The sequence below is a fragment of the Cebus imitator genome, unplaced genomic scaffold (genome assembly GCF_001604975.1).
Source record: "Cebus imitator isolate Cc_AM_T3 unplaced genomic scaffold, Cebus_imitator-1.0 Scaffold577, whole genome shotgun sequence".
Lineage (NCBI taxonomy): Eukaryota > Metazoa > Chordata > Mammalia > Primates > Cebidae > Cebus > Cebus imitator.
In genome coordinates this window covers 287,520-303,335 of record NW_016107892.1, presented here as the reverse complement: position 1 = coordinate 303,335, position 15,816 = coordinate 287,520, and the positions used below count along the sequence as shown (strand labels likewise).

The 15,816-nt window shown below is 54.1% G+C and overlaps 1 protein-coding gene across 2 annotated transcripts in view; it reads right to left on the bottom strand.

The window, feature by feature from the left end:
- Positions 1-15,816, bottom strand: part of VAC14 (VAC14 component of PIKFYVE complex) — a 123,975-nt gene that overhangs the window by 27,060 nt on the left and 81,099 nt on the right. The gene's annotated exons all lie outside the window — the stretch shown is intronic.

The following is a 15,816-nucleotide window of genomic DNA, read 5'->3' as shown; positions in this document are numbered from 1 at the left end:
CTCGGCTCACTACAACCTCTGCCTCCCAGGTTCAAGTGATTCTCCTGCCTCAGCCTCCCGAGTAGCTGGGACTACAGGCGCACGCCACCATGCCCAGCTAATTTTTATATTTTCAGTAGAGACGGAGTTTCACCATGTTGGCCAGGATGGTCTCGATCTCTTGACCTCGTGATCTGCCTACCTCGGCCTCCCAAAGTGCTGGGATTACAGGCTTGAGCCACTGTGCCCGACCAGGTGGTATTTTTTCTATCTATTTTAGGCTTCACTGGCAGGAATGAGAGAAGAGACTGGAAGGATGGCTCATCTCTCCATCACCTCTCTGGCCCGGGGCGCCCCACAGGGGTAAGATCATAGATGAGTCTTCCCGCCAGGGTCTGGGAATGGGAAATGCTTGCAGACGGGGTGTGCAGCTGAAGATCTGAGAAACCAATTACCATGCTACTGGGGGGCCCAGGAACAGCAGAAGGAACTGGACCGGGACAGCCGCTCAGGCTTCAAGGGCAGGAAGGAAGGTGACTCCAGGAACCTGCCAACTGTGAGGGCAGGGGGCTTCCTGCCCTCACAGTTGACAGGTTCCTGGAGTCACCCCCACAGAGGTAGGTGGGGGTCTTCGGGAAAGGGACTGGAAGGAGGGGCTCAGCTCATGAGAGAGGAAGGAAAACGCTGACTCTTCTCAGGAAAAATGAGTGGACGAGGAAAGTTGGCTGAGTTCACAGGCGCCTGGAATTAATTGACTGAAGCCAGTGTACACTGAAGAGTTAAACAAGTCCAGGGCAGAGATGTCTGGGGTGTCGAGAGGTTTTATACTTGGTCCAGGTGATCTGTTTAAACTGCCTGTCCTAGAAGCACCGAACCTTCCAGAACGACAGAGCAGCAAGAACCCTTGTCAAGCAGGCTTCCTGAGCCAGCTTCCTGACTAGCCTGTGGTGTTTCATGAGACCAATGGCAGAGGAGTGTGTGTAGGGCCACAGCTGTCAAGGTGAACAAGTGACGGTCTCACCACCTGTCCCTACTGGTGAGCCCTGGGCCCCACTTCCCTCCGTCCCACTGGAAAGCTCTGCATGCCAACCACCTCAGGCATGGCCCGGCACACACCCACTGCCCATCCAAAGGCTCCTCTCAGGGACTTGGGCACCCTCAAACAGGGGGAGGGGGTTTTCTGTTTTCTGAACCTGCTTCAGCCCTCTACTGGCTCACAGGGTACCCCAGGGCTTTGAGGCCATGAGGAGCCTCCCAGCCACACTCCACATTGCCCAGAAGGCATGGCTAGCCTCTGGGCTTCTGAGCAGACTGCCTGCTGATCAGAAACACCTCCCCACCTCCCTCTTTTCCGTCCCCTCATTCCCCAGCCAGTTCCTACTCATCATTCCTGGCTCAGCTTAGACGTCACATTTCAGAAGCTTTCCCAGACACCCCCAACAGGCTGGGCACCCCTCCCCCACATCTGCTCCACCACACTGTGATGCTACGCTTGCGATCGTGGTTAACCCTGTTGGGCAGGGACTAACTCTGCCCGCTGTAGTGTTCCCACTGGTGGGCACTGCGCCCAGCACTGACGGACACCCAGGATGGGGCTGCTCACTGACACACAGCGCTTCCTGGCCCCCCTGCCTGCCCAGCACAGCAGCAGCGCCCTCTGGCCTCCCCACCCCCACATGGAAACTCGGATCTACCCTTATGGGGAGAGGGCCGAGCTCTCGCTCCTGGCGGCTCCTTTCTCAGAGAGGCTAGTGCTCCTGCCTGGCCTGACAGCTGTGGCCTAATTTCCAGGGCTATAACCGGGCTCCTTATTTTTACCCACTTGGTATTTTTCATTACTGATGCACGGGAGATGGCGAGGGACTGGGAATGGGGGAGGTGTGGGTTAATGGAAGACACGAACGCAGTGGAGTCAGGGCTGTTGGGCCGAGGCAAGGACCTGCAGGCGGGATAGAGATGGGTGGGGTGGACCAGACGGATAGACGTATTTTCTAATTTTACAAAAGAAAATGAAAATCCCAAATCCCACCTCATTGTTTTTCCTCAGTAAGCATTTTCAACAAGGTCACAAATGCGCTGGCTCTATAGATTTTTGGCTCCAAACCACATTTCAGGCAGCCTTTAAAAGCCAATTCTTGGCATAGCTTCAGCGGAGCCCGAGGAGAGGGGAAAACTAGGGCACTTTTATGCTTTCAGAAAACCTCGGATCCAGGTCACAGCTTCCTGGCTCTCCTGACGCTGTGGGGCACCCCCCTTCCCACGGGCCTGACCTGAGGACCCCCTATCTCCCCCAGTGTTTTCTTCAGAGCATGGATCACAAGACCAGGTCACCCGTTTCTTCGTTACTTGTCCCTGTGGGCCCCTCCCATGAGACTGCAGCCCCGGGGGAGGCAGGAGCCATGCCAGAGCTGGCGTAGGGCCTGGCACATCCCAGGCACTCAGGAATATTTGTGGAATGGCCCTCTGTGTGGAGTGAGTGAATCTTTGACCCCCGTTCTCTAGCCAGAGAGCTCTCTCCTTATGAACTCCCCAGCTCTCTTGTCCACCTCCACCACAAGATGTTCCTATCTCACTGAAATACCTTCTCCCAGGGCTGTGGAGGCTGGGTCCATGTTAGCCGGCCCAGGCCCTCCTCCATACAAAGGCAGCAGGCGGTAAACATTTATAAGAAAAATCAGAGTGTCAGTTTCTTCCTATATGAAAGAACCCAGCAGGCCCATAAGGCCCCTCCTGGCCTCTCTCTAACTGAGACTCTCCAGGACTCTGATCAGTTTTGGCCCTGCGGCTACCATGCCCGGGCCACACGTGTGGAGACAGAGCCCCAAGCGGGCCCTGCTAGGAGTTGCTGGGCCTGCCTCCACCCCCAACTCCACACACGACAAAGGGTGGAAGAACCATCCGCTCTGTTTGCACCGATGCTTCCAGACATAGTGCTGCTGGCAGAAGGAAGCCACAGAAGAGGGATCGGCTGGAGGCCACACCCCGATGCCACCTCCTCACTGCCTGTTCCCACTGTGGACCCCGAGGGTCGCTGGGTCACACATACAGCTTCACCCTCCCACTGTCCTGCAGGGAGGAAGGAGTTGGCTGCTGGGAGGTGAAAAAGTCACTCCTTCAGCCACCCCCATGGTGTCCCTGCCTCACACTCCTCCTCTGTGAGCATTTACACTCAGACCAACAGCTGCCCACTGCTGTGGGTTCTGCCTCCTGATGTCCACAGCCTTGGATTGTGGCTCCAGAACCATGATGGCCCATGGACACCTGTTCCTACACGTTAGTGTGGGCACCCGGCCCTGTTCAGGACGATCGGCAGCAGTGTGCTCTGGTCACACTGGTGGGTCCAATGGGACATCAGTCAAGGACAGGTGCTGAAGTCTGGGTGCCGAGACGGCTGGAATGAGCCATCTGGCCACAGAGCAGGTGGCCTGTCCACAAATGGGGCAGAGGGAGGAGGAAGAGCCAGCTGTGGCAGGGGAGAGGGAGACCTGAGGACAGGAGGTGGCCTGAGCCTTGAACGTCTAGGGTTTTTTTTTTTTTTTTTTTTGAGGCGGAGTCTTGCATTGTTGCTGGGGCTGGAGTGCACTGGTGCAATCTTGGCTCACTGCAGCCTCCGACTCCTGGGTTCGCATGATTCTCCTGCCTCAGTCTTCTGAATAGCTGGGATTACAGGCGAATACCACAACACCCCGCTAACATTTTGTATTTTTAGTAGAGATGGGGTTTCACTATGTTGGCCAGACTGGTCTTGAACTCCTGACCTCATGATCCACCCGCCTCGGCCTCCCAAAGTGCTGGGATTACAGATGTGAGCCACCGCGCCTGGCTGAACTTCTAGTTTCAAATGAACCCATCCTTGCCTCTGCCTGCATACTACCTTTATTTTTCATTTTTAAAAAAAGTGTAGAATTTATTTTCTGGATATATTACACCTTTGTTCTTCCTGTAAGGGTGGGAACTGGCTTTCTGTCAAGTGCTATCCGGAGTCCTGACTGGGCAGCCCCGGACAAGGGCTGGCTGCTGGGTGGGCTGGGGGACAGAGGAGGGGGGAATGCTGGGGTTTGAGCATTCATTTTTGTCATTTTCATCTTTTTTTTCTCTGAGACGGGGTCTCACTCTGTCAGCCAGGCTGGAGGGCAGTGGCACCATCTCGGCTCACTGCAGCCTCCTGAGTAGCTGGGACCACAGGCGCAGGCCACCATGCTCAATTAATTACATTTCTTTCTTTTTTGTATGGCAACAAGGGTCTCACCATGTTGCCCAAGCTCATCTTGAACTCCTGGGCTCAAGTGATCTGCCTCCTAAAAATGCTGGGATTACCGACATGAACCGCTGTGCTTGGCCTTGAGCACTCATCTGAATGACTTAAGACTTTCTCTCTTACCCTTCTCTAGAAACAGGAGAAAGTGAGTCAACTCCAGAACATTCGAGTTCCAGGAGCTGAGCCTGAGGAAGCAGCCAGGCCAGGCCCAGCTCTGTGGCCAGCCACCGCCTGCTCCCAGGCCTCTTCTACTCCTCAGTTACCGACTAGTTGCTTCTGGTACCAAGTGCGTGGTTACCAGGTGCCAGGCTGTCTCCTAAGCACCTTCCATATGCTATGTCACCTGGTCCTCACAGGATAAGGAGGAGATAGTGATGATCCCCATCTGCATTTCTATTTTAAGGAAACTGTGCTCAGCAAGGCAGCCTCGTGGCCAGCCCCTGTGGTCCTCATGACTCAGCATCTCGTGGGAAGAATGGCCCCTTTTCCCTAGGTGCGCTGTTGCTCCCCCATTCCATATGGGGTTCCATTAGGGCTGCCACTCACAGCACCCCTCAGCCCCACCTCCCTGCCACTGGCCCTGTCTGGGCCAATCAGAGCTTCCCTCTGGATCATGACTTGCTGGGATGCAATGCCCAGGTGATGTGATGGCCATGTCTCTGCCACTTGGAAGAGACCAAAACAACAAGGCTGACTTCAAAAAGGGCTGGAGAGAACTTGGTAACCCTGGTCTTGGTCTGGATACATAGGCCAGTCAAGTCCCTTTGCTCATTTTGGTGCTGTTGACCTGGGTTCCTATCATATGTCACTCAAACGGTGATGCCCAATATAGTAAGATTAGTGGTTCTCAGCTCCAGGCTGCAGACCACTGCTGGCCTGGCTGCCCCAGAAGCCCCTTGGATTCTGGCAGGTCAGGAGGGCTGCAGGGATGGCTAGGAATCTTTGCTTTTACAAAGCACAAACAGGCTGGACTAGATGGTTTCCAAGACCCTGTCAGGAACTAAGAAAAAACACCTCTGGATTCCAGGCGGGTCATGCTCAGCATCCACCTTACTGGGAATGCTGAACAAACATCACTCAGAAACAGGCAGCTTTGTCAATATGTTTCCATGAGCTTCTAATTCCTCAAAAAAGCATCACAAAACAAAACAAAAATAATGCTAACTGTAAAGAAAAATGGACTACCTGGACTACATTAAAAATAAAGAACGTGTGTTCATCAAGGATATCATTAAGGGAGTAATGAGGCAAGCCACAGAGGAGCAGAAGATGATGACGTTATATGCAGTTGAAAAAGACTCAGATTCAGAATACACAGAGGACTTCTGCAAATCAGTAGGAAAAACACCAAAAACTCAATCGGAAAATGAGACTTCAACAGACTCATCACAAAAGAGGACATCCAAAAGGCCACTAAGCTATGAAAAGAAAGTTGTTCAACTTCATTAGTCTTTATGGAAATGCGTATTAAAACCACAAGGTGATACTACTGTACCCCAATCAGAATGGCTAAAATCAAAGACTGATGATACCAAGTGTTGGTGAGGACGTGGAGCAACTGGAACTCCCCATACTGCTGATGGGAGTGGAAGCTAGCACAAGCACTTTGGACAGTATCCCCCCAAAGCCCATGGTATGTCTGCTTGCCAATCCAGCAATTCCTAGGCATATACCTAACAGAAATGTGTCTATATGTTCACCAAAAGGCAGGTAAGAAAGCATTATCCATAATAGTGCCAAACTGAAATTAACCCTCAGGTCTACCAATACGAGAAGAGATAAATAAATCACCGTATCATCATACAGAATATTTCATGGAAATGTGGACTACTGTGACATCCAACACAGATGAATCTCACAAACCCAATGTGGATCCAAAGAAGCCTGGCTTTGTGGAAAGAGCACAAACTGTAGTTTCATTTATATGAAGTTCAAAACCAGGCAAGATGAACCTATTGTGTTGGAAGTCAGTACGTGGGTACTTGAAGGAGGTGGGAAGGGGCTGTCACTTGGAGGAGATGGGAAAAGGACCTCTTTGGGGCTGGAAATGTTCTATTTGTTGATCTGAGGGCTCATTCCTGGGTGTCACAATTAGTGAAAATTTACATGAGTACGCTTATGATGTGCACTTTTAAATAGCATGTTCTTTAAATTTACAGCCACCAAAGACATCCCAGGCATCGAGCCTGGAGGGAGGTGAGGCTGCCACACTGCCCTGGTCAGGAGGAAGAAAAGACAAAGGAAGGAAGTCACATCTGGGGCGCTGAAGCATGTGTTAGGTGGTAAGAAAAGGAGAACACTTCCTGGAGACATGGCAAGACCAAACCAAAGATCCCGGGGAGATGGCAAGACCAAACCAAAGATCCCAGAGACACGGCAAGACCAAACCAAAGATCCCGGAGACACGGCAAGACCAAACCAAAGACCCCAGGGAGACGGCAAGACCAAACTGAAAACAAGCCGTGGATGGGGGGATGGAAACAGAGGAAGAGGAGGGGAAGGAAAGAAGAGGGGGAAGAGGAAGCCAAGGAGGAAGAAGAGAAGGAAGAGGAGGATGAGGAGAGGTCTTTGTGGGATTTTTTTAAGGCTAAACAACCCTGGGTAGGATGGCGACCCATGAGAGGGCCCGGCTTCTCTCTAATGAGGCTGGGCCCCGGGCTGCCAGGTCTGGGGTCCTGCCCTGGTGTGTGGAAATCAGGAGACGTCGGCTCTCATCTCAGCTCTGTCCCCATGTGCTGCATGGGACAGACACTGTGCCTCTCTGGGCTGCACAACATGAATTCTCTAGGCCCAACTGTGGATTGTGGGCTTTCGGATCTGGCACTGCTCTGCACACAGGGTTAGTTGAATCCCATGGTGCCAGTCCTGGATGGCATGTGCCCTCTGGGCCTGTGTGATGGTGTTCACAGCAGGCCATCACTCTCTCTCCCCACAGCACAGGACCCCAGGCCCGGTGGAGGGAACCTCAGCTCTGGGGTCTTTGGATGGCTATGTAGCACCACATAGATCACCTCCCGATGCCACAGCTGAGAACCTAGGACCGGGGGTGAGGGCAGACGCTCAGGTGTCACAGGGGCATTTAAAAGACGCAACATTGATAATGACAACAGCAAATGACCTAAGGCCTCTGCTCTCCTGGGACTCACTGCATCTGAGCCCTGAACTACAGAAAGCTCCCTCATCCACTCAGATCCCAAGAGCCTTTTTGGTGGGTCATCCCTGCCTGGGCTATGAAGAGGACTTAACCCACCCAGTACCCTCCCCCGGGCCTTGCAGGGTGGTGAGTGCCATCTGAGGCAGAATTCTGTGCCAGGGCTCCCCCAGGCCAGGCCCCTCTGAGGGCCACATCACTCCTGCTCAGAGAGAGGAGCTCTCTCCTTCCCCGTGGAAGAGGTGCCTGTTCGGGGCGGCCTTTCACAAACCACATGCAGCAGAAACCCTTCTGGGGGTGTTCCTGTGACAGGGGCCAGGGTGTGGGGGTTCTGTGATCTTTGTGACTCTGCTAAATCACATGAGGAGAGAGAAAAGAGAGGCGCACAGAGGTCTCCAAGGGCAGCCCAGGGAAACGCCGTGAAAAGACACCATGATAGGAGAAAGAGCTTCCTGAGAAACGCATTCTACAGTGATGGACAAGACACGCTCGGTGTTTAAAAGCACTGAAGACAAAGGGCACCCACACTTATCTGTCCTGGTTCAGACGCAGGCCTGCCCCAAGGAGGCAGGAGAATGGAAAATGGCCTCTAGGGGCCAGTTCCAAACCTGCCACTGGATGTGTGTATATGTATATAAGTGCACTGTATGCATGTGCATTTTTTTGAGACAGTCTCACTCTGTCGCCAGGCTGGAGTGCAGTGGTGCAATCTTGGCTCGCTGCAACCTCCGACTCCAGGGTTCAAGCGATTCTCCTGCCTGAACCTCCTGAGTAGCTGGGATTACAGGAATGCGCCACCACGTCCCGCTAATTTTTGTATTTACAGTAGAGACCAGGTTTCACCATGTTGGCCAGGATGGTCTCGATCTCCTGGCCTTGTGATCCACCCGCCTTGGCCTCCCAAAGTGCTGGGATTACAGGTGTGAGCCACAGCACTCTAGCCTGGGTGACTGAGTGAGACCCTGTCTCAAAAAATAAATAAATAATGATACCACATTATGGTACACATTGGCTCCTTGTTAATTACCGAAGCTGCTGGAGTGACCAATGTCAAATCTTTCCAAGTTTCCTGGCATCCTTAGGTGAAGTCTAAATAGTCAGATCCAGAGAATACTGCAGGTCCCATGTGGAAACAACTTCTCAAGCTTCAGGAAGAAATTCAGTATCAAGTTCTCAGCCCCTGAAAATAGTTCCTGACCATCACCCCAGCGGCCCTGCTGGGTACCTGAGCTATGGGCTGGTGGAGGTGATGCTTCTCAGGTGTGTAGACTACAAAGAACGCGCTTTTAGTGAAAGGCCGGCAAGGGGCCCAGCAGGTGCCAGTGTGCACTAGATGAGGAGTCTGACCACGTGCGCCGCGTGGTGGCCACTGAGGCGGGAACTTTCCCACCAATCCACTGCCAGGTCCACCCCTCCCTCACAGGGGCTCCTGGAAATAAGGGTGACAGCTGATTCCGTGGTAGCATGGCTGCCTGGGCTGTGGGAACAGGGATCACCCTGAAGGACACATGGCCACCTCTTGCCAAGTTTACCTGTGACCTCTAGTCTGCTCCCACCAGCCCTGCCCAAAGCAAGTGGATCCCCCCAAACACCAGGCCCTTTGAGGCTCTTGGGCCCCTTGAGCACACTGTGCCGGGCTCCCTCTGCCCACCATTTCCTCTCCTCCCCTCAGGCCCGGGGTCAGACCTAATTCATGCCAGCCTGATCTAGCAAGGCCCGTCACACGTGGTACCCATTTTGCAGGAGAAAAGCCATCCCTTCTTACAGGGAGTGCCAGTGTCTATGACAGTGTGGGGGCTGCTTGGAGGAGGCAGCTTGAACAAGGCCAGGACTACCCTCCTCCCCATCCCTAGCCACTTCTGGGTCAACAGGGAACAATCTCATAAGTTTCTGTGAGGTGCAGAGATGCTAGTCACTTTGCCATGGACTAGGGGACAATGGAATGCAGGCTGGGCCAGGCTCTCTGGACTCCCTCTTTGCACCTCATAGGGCACTTTTTTTTTTTTTTTTAAACCTTGGAGGGCAGCAGTATTTTTCTCCTAACAATCTTTACTGTGAGTCAGACTGGGCCTCTCGGGCCTCCTGGGTCCCCCTGCCATTCCCATTCCCAAGGGGTCTCCAATGAGGAGATGAGAAACCGAAAGCTGGTTGTATAAAGCGGCTCCTGCTGCGCACACCCCTCTGCGTCCCCGTCCCCTACATGGCAACAAAAGCACCCCAGCCCTGGCCCCTGGGCGGGAAACAGCTGTGGAAAGCTCCAGAAGATTCACAAAAGGAGCTGGACAGGCAACTCAAGCCAGCAAGAAGAGAAGCTTCTGCTGAGAGGGAAGCAGCAAGTTCTGTGGAAGAATTCCTCCTGCCTGTTCAATGTCCTGTCTCCTGCCCCTCAGCTGGGGGCCCAATCGATATGGCTGTGGACTAATGAAAGATCAAAACCCATCTACATTCTGGGCAGGTGGATTGTGGCCTCTTCTAGCAAACAGACTTAGGTTGGCGCACATTTGCCACAGCAATTTATTTTTATCCTGAACGAAGGAACATGATCCATTAAAGAGGCAAGAGGAAGAATGGGGCCACCTAGGAGCTGTCCTTGTGAGCTGGGGCCAGAGGCAAAGCAGGGATCTGGTCTGGCTGCTTACTCCAACTCGCCTTCCATTAGTACCTGCACAATGGGCTTCTGGGGGCCAAGTTGATGCCCCCGGGCAGGTGAGGGGGCCCACACAAAGACTCACAGAGTGAGGAGGGGGTCCCAATGTTAAAAAGACTCCAAACTGGGCAGCTAGAGGGGGATGACGGAGCCCAAAGTGGGAGCCGGGCTTGGGAGGGGCCCGTGGTGCAGATGGCAGGTGGCCCTGGATGCCGTGGTGATTTGGCCTCAACCAAGGGCCCTGTCCACAGGACAGAATGCACGAGGCCAGCAAAGTGGAATTTCCCAATTACGACCTGAAAGAGAGTTTTCTCAGGCCCTTCCCCCAGGCCCACAATTAAAAACAAGTCCAGTTTCTAGTGGCTGCCGGGCCCCCCACCCCCTCAGTGACCAATCAGCTCCCCACTCCACCTATCCCCGCTCTTCCCAACACAAGGGCTCTTATGCAAACCCAGGACACTGGGGAGGGGCAGTAGCAGGGGCACATATTAGGGACTCTGAGCATTTGCTCAGCTGGAGAGGCTGCCATGCCCGTCTGTAGCAGGGGAGAGAGGAGGACCAGAATGAACCGGAGGCCTTGTTGCTGGGCTTCTCTGGGTCAGGGTCTCATGAAAGAAGTCCCATGACTGCTTCCTCCTTTCCCATGTGGGCCCCATCCTCTTCAAATGCCGTCCCCTCTGAGAAGTACCCTGTTTCCCTGGGAGGTGGCTCGGACCTCATCTACCATTACCTGAGCTGGTTCGGGTCAGGGCCTGGCCTTCACAGCATATAGTGGCTCATTACAGATGCAAGGATTCTCCAGCCAGGCCTCTCTGCAAGGCAGCAGGGAGGAAAAGGAGGGGAATAACGCAGTCACTGGAGCCAAAGCGCGGCTGGCCAGAGGGCCGTGTTGGCAGGCAGAGCGACTGTCTTCAGACTTGCTCGCTTCCCAGCACAGAAGCAGGCCTTGTAAAGATCACAGCTGTTGGGTCACGCTGGAGTTCATATCACAGTTTATCAAAGAGGCTGGGTCTTCTCCCTCCTCTCCTTTCTACTGAGTATAAGTGGCTGGTTCACGGGGAGACAAGGCCTGGGCTTGTTCTGCCTGCATTAGCATGGAGGGTGGGAAGAGGCCGGGGGAGGGCAACGCACACCAACACCTACTTCGGGCAGAGTTGTTTTAGCGGGGCCAGGCCAGGCCAGGCCACTGGTGGGTGCCCTAGGCGCTGGGGCAGCAGGGCTGGTGCACCAGGGCCAGCTCTCAGCACAGAAGGTGCCATGATTTCACCCCCTCAAGTGGGTCTGGTTTCCCGTCCACAGACCACCCTGGGAGGCAGAAGCCCCGTGGGGCAGCTGAACAACAGCCCTGCTGTATCATTCACGGCCGGCGTGGGGCTAGAACATGCACCATTTACGTAGTCCCCACCACATTACGACACAGCAGGCACTGCTGTCATCCTGTGTCACAGGCAACGCAGACAGGGCTTGGAAACAGGTCACATGGTTAAAAACGGGAGGAATTGGGGTTTGAACCCCAATTGAGTGCCTGCAGGAGGCTCATCTGCCCGAGTCCTGCAGAGTCCTGTGGAGGGAGGCGGGGTACAGCACCCCACTGCACATGTCCCCATCCTCCCTCAATCTCTGGGCTCTCCAAAATGAAGGTTTTGGAGCCACTGGCTTCACCTCAACATGTGTATAAACTGTTATGTCCACCAGAAAAAGAGGCCGTGTGGACACCGAGAGGATGTCCGACCCACTCAAGGCTGGCTGGAGCTGGGGAACCCGGTTCTCACTCCCCATGACTCCGACACAGAAATGCGGCCTGGGAAAGCTGCCTGGGGAAGAGGAAACGCTCCCAGGGTCTTCAGGGAAATCATGCAGCTCCCTCAATGGCAAGAGCCCCCACCAGATGTTTGTCTTCAAGAACTCTCGATGCCTCTGTCTTTCTACAGCAGCCGCCCAGAGCTAAACACACTTCTACCAAAAGAATGGCTTTTCACTTGCTGGCCAGAATAATCTCTTTCTTTCTCAGTGTTCAATTTTGGAGGCTGAGAAGAACAACTTCGAGTTTGCCTAACAGCTAAAGAGGGGGTTAAGAAATCAGCCATTGTGCTCCTCATCAGGTGTGTGGCTTCACGCCAGTATCTGCAGACCCATCACGATGCCTCTCTATTTCTCCTTTATTTCTTGAGACAGAGTCACACTCTGTCACGCAGGCTGGAGAGCAGTGGTGTGATCTCGGCTCCCTGAAACCTCTGCCTCCCAGGTTCAAGTGATCCTCCTACCTCAGCCTCCTGAGTAGCTGGGATTATAAGAGCGCATCACCATGCCTGGCTAATTTTTGTATTTTTAGTTGAGACAGGATTTCACTATGTTGGCCAGGCTGGTCTTGAACCCCTGACTTTGTGATCCACCCATCTCGGCCTCTCAAAGGGCTGGGATTACAGGTGTGAGCCACTGTACTCGGCCAATGATGCCCCTCTTTAAAGCCGACACAGGAGAAAAAGAAGTGTGATGGAGAAGCAGGAGGGCAGGTGGACACCCCCCACCCCAATGGCTCTTCCCCAGCAAAGGTCTTATGAAGGACCTTAGGCCCCCACAGGACCATGGCGAGGTCAGAGGAAGCCACTTGTTTGCAGGGCCTAATCCATGTCAGATGCTGTGTGTGTGCCCAGACAGGGTGGCCGGGCCTGCAACCCAGGGGCTGGTCAACAACGGTGTGGGGGGCTGGCAGAGTGGGCAGCAAGCTCCTGAGCCAGCTGGGCTGGGTGGTTGTCTGCCAGGACGCATCCTGACAGGTGTGGGTGCTGCTTTTGAGGGACAGCAGTCTGCACAAACCGGGTAAAGGACTAGGAGAGACCCAGTCTTTTGTGAGGGGCCCAGCCACAAGGTTCCTTCTGTCCCAGCCCACTGGGCTTTTAGCGTGGGTGCCGATGGCTAAGAGACCCTATGTGGCTGTGTGGGTGGGAGTGAGGCCCAGTCTGGAGGCCAGGCTGGATTTCCACTTGAGAACCTAGTGAGGACAGGTTTGAGCTCTAGAAGAGCAAGCGATCGCCATGCTGATATACCCAGCCCCTGGAGGATGGGAAGGGAGGGCTCACTGGCCCAGCTCCTGAGCACTCTGAGGCACTGGGCCTCAGGTGATCCTAGCACACAGGCTGTTCAGGGCCCCTCATGGCACCAGGCTCTACAATCCATACAGAAGGGACAAAGTGGCCACTGCTGAATTAGCAGAGTACAGGAGTTTGCAGCCTAGCTCCTGGCCAGTCCGGGGAGCAAATTACTTCCTTTCATTTTCCCTTCTGCAAAATGACGATTCCCGTGAGCCCAGGAAGCCCAGGAGATGCACCGCAAAGCAAGCAAAGCTCCCTGGCCTGGAGTCTGTACCTGGGAACATGGCGGCAGGCTGGCTTCCAGCTTCAGAGCCTCGGGCCCCGAGTGGGTGGGGAGCATGTGCAAGGGTGCCCACGGGTCCTGCACTTCTGCTCTGTGCAGCCTGGGAATGCTGGGTACCACCCCAAACTCCCTCTCCCCATGTCTCTGATTGGGCATGTGGGGCTGAGACAGGGTGGAAAACCCATTTCAGCCCGGTTCTCCAGAGGGGATGCTAGCTACAAATTCCTCCTTCAAAGGCCTCTCCTTCCACTGACTCTCTGAAAGTCATCCAGGCAAGGAGAGCTCATCATGAGAACTGATGCCTCTGCAATTTGGAAAACCACATGATGTTAACTGCCACTCTTGTGGGGACATTCCGCTGCTTTCCTGGTAGGCGGTGGGAGGGGGGGTGTCTCCTGCACCCTAGCTAACCTCTACCTCAATCCTCTACCTCAAACTGGCCAACTTGATGGGAAGAAACACCATAGAAATCTTTCTCTTTCGGCCAATGAAGGTCAAGAATCCATTTCTGTCTCTGAAATGGTGGCTCTCAGCCGGGTGATTCTCCTCTCTAGGGAACTTTTGGCAACGTTTAGAGACATTTCAGAAGGTCCCAACTGGGTGAAAGCAAGTGCTACTGGTATCCAGGGGCAGAGGCCTGGGATGCTGCTAACATCCTACAGAGCACAGGTCAGCCACCATCCCGAAGAGCTATCCGGCTCTAATACCAACGGCGCTGAGTGTGAGCAGCCCTGTTCTAGAAGAGCTGAGAGAAGCATGAGGTGGTGACAGCCTCCCCACCACCACAGGGGCATCCTTTTGGGGGTCCAGACCATCAGAAGGCCCTGCTGCCCACTGTGGTCCTGCTCTTTGTCTTTCTGGTCGGGCAGGCCTGTCCTCTCCCATGACTCAATTCTGAGGCCCCATCCCCAGGGTGCCCTCAACTCCACCTCAGGTCCTGAGCTGGCCTGTCACCTCCTGTACGCTCCCCTCCCTCAGCTTCCCCACCAGCATTCAGGCTCCTATGGGCAGACCAACTCCGGGTCCCACCTCCCTCACTGCCTCCTGCCACCTCCCTTCTCTGGCTCCTCGTCACAGCCTCCTTTTCTGGCTTCTCCTCCTTTTCCCAACGACTATAGTCTGGAGCTTTTAGGGCTTGCTCTCAGACCCCTTCGCCTCTTCTTACTCCTTAAGAATGAAAGCTCCGCAAGCATAGAACCATCTAGAACCATACCTCACACAGAGTTAGTGTTCAGTAAACATTGGTTGAATGAATGAATGAATGAATGAACGCCTGAATGACTATGCCATCAATTTCGAGATCTGTATCTTAGACCTTGGTACCCCCCAGAGAGCTTGGTACAGCAAACTACTTCTTTAACACCTTCCTTTTGATGTTCCCAAAGCAATTCAAACTCAAACACGCAACCCCTCCTCACTTCCTGCCGCTCTTCTGGGCTCCCACCTCGGGGACTGGAATCACCATCTACCCAGCTGCCCACACCAGAGGCCTGGACACTCTGATACTCCCAGCTCCCTCTCCCTTCGCTCTCTCCACATTAGTCACCAGAGAACCCTACTTCCTACTCAGTCTCGAATCCTTATTCTCGAATCCGGCTGCTGCTTCCCATTTCCCTCACAAGCTGCCACAATCTCTGCTTGGACAACAGCCTCTCAGCTGGTTCCACCTCAGCCCCTCCAACCCATTCGCCCCGGCAACAGTTGTCTTTCAAACCAGAAATCTTGTCACAATGATCCTCGGCTCAAGCCCTTTCAGCGGCTCCACGCTGACCTGAGTAAGGTCTCTAATCCTCACTGCAGCCCACGGGCTGAACCTACTTTTTGACCCATCTCAGCTCACTGCAATGTCCGCCTCCTGGGTTCAAGCAATTTGCGTGTCTCAGCCTCCGAGTAGCTGGGATTACACGTGTGCACCACCACGCCTGACTGATTTTTGTATAAGGCATCTTTTTGGTTTATAGCAAGATGAGCTCCTCGGGCTCTTCCGACTTGAAGCCCCATATAGCCAGGGGCCCTGCCGGTACTCCAACTCCCGACCCCCAGACCATGGCAGTTGGCAGCCTACTCAGTCCCAAGCACTCCAGACCACTAAGAACCCCGTCCCCCAGAGGTTCTGATTTCACTTGTTAGAGGGAGGCCCAGGCATCTTTTTTTTGAGACGGAGTCTTGCTCTGTTGCCCAGGATGGAGTGCAGTGGTGCCATCTCGGCTCACTGCAACGTCTGCCTCCTGGGTTCAAGGAGTTCGAGTGTCTTAACCTCCCGAGTAGCTGGGATTACAGGTGTGTGTACCACCATGCCCGGCTAATTTCTGTATAAGGCAACTTTTTTAAAAAGCCTCTCCAGTGATCTAACATGCAGGGCTGAGAACCACGGCTGGACAGCACCTAGGGCCACTGGGACCGCTC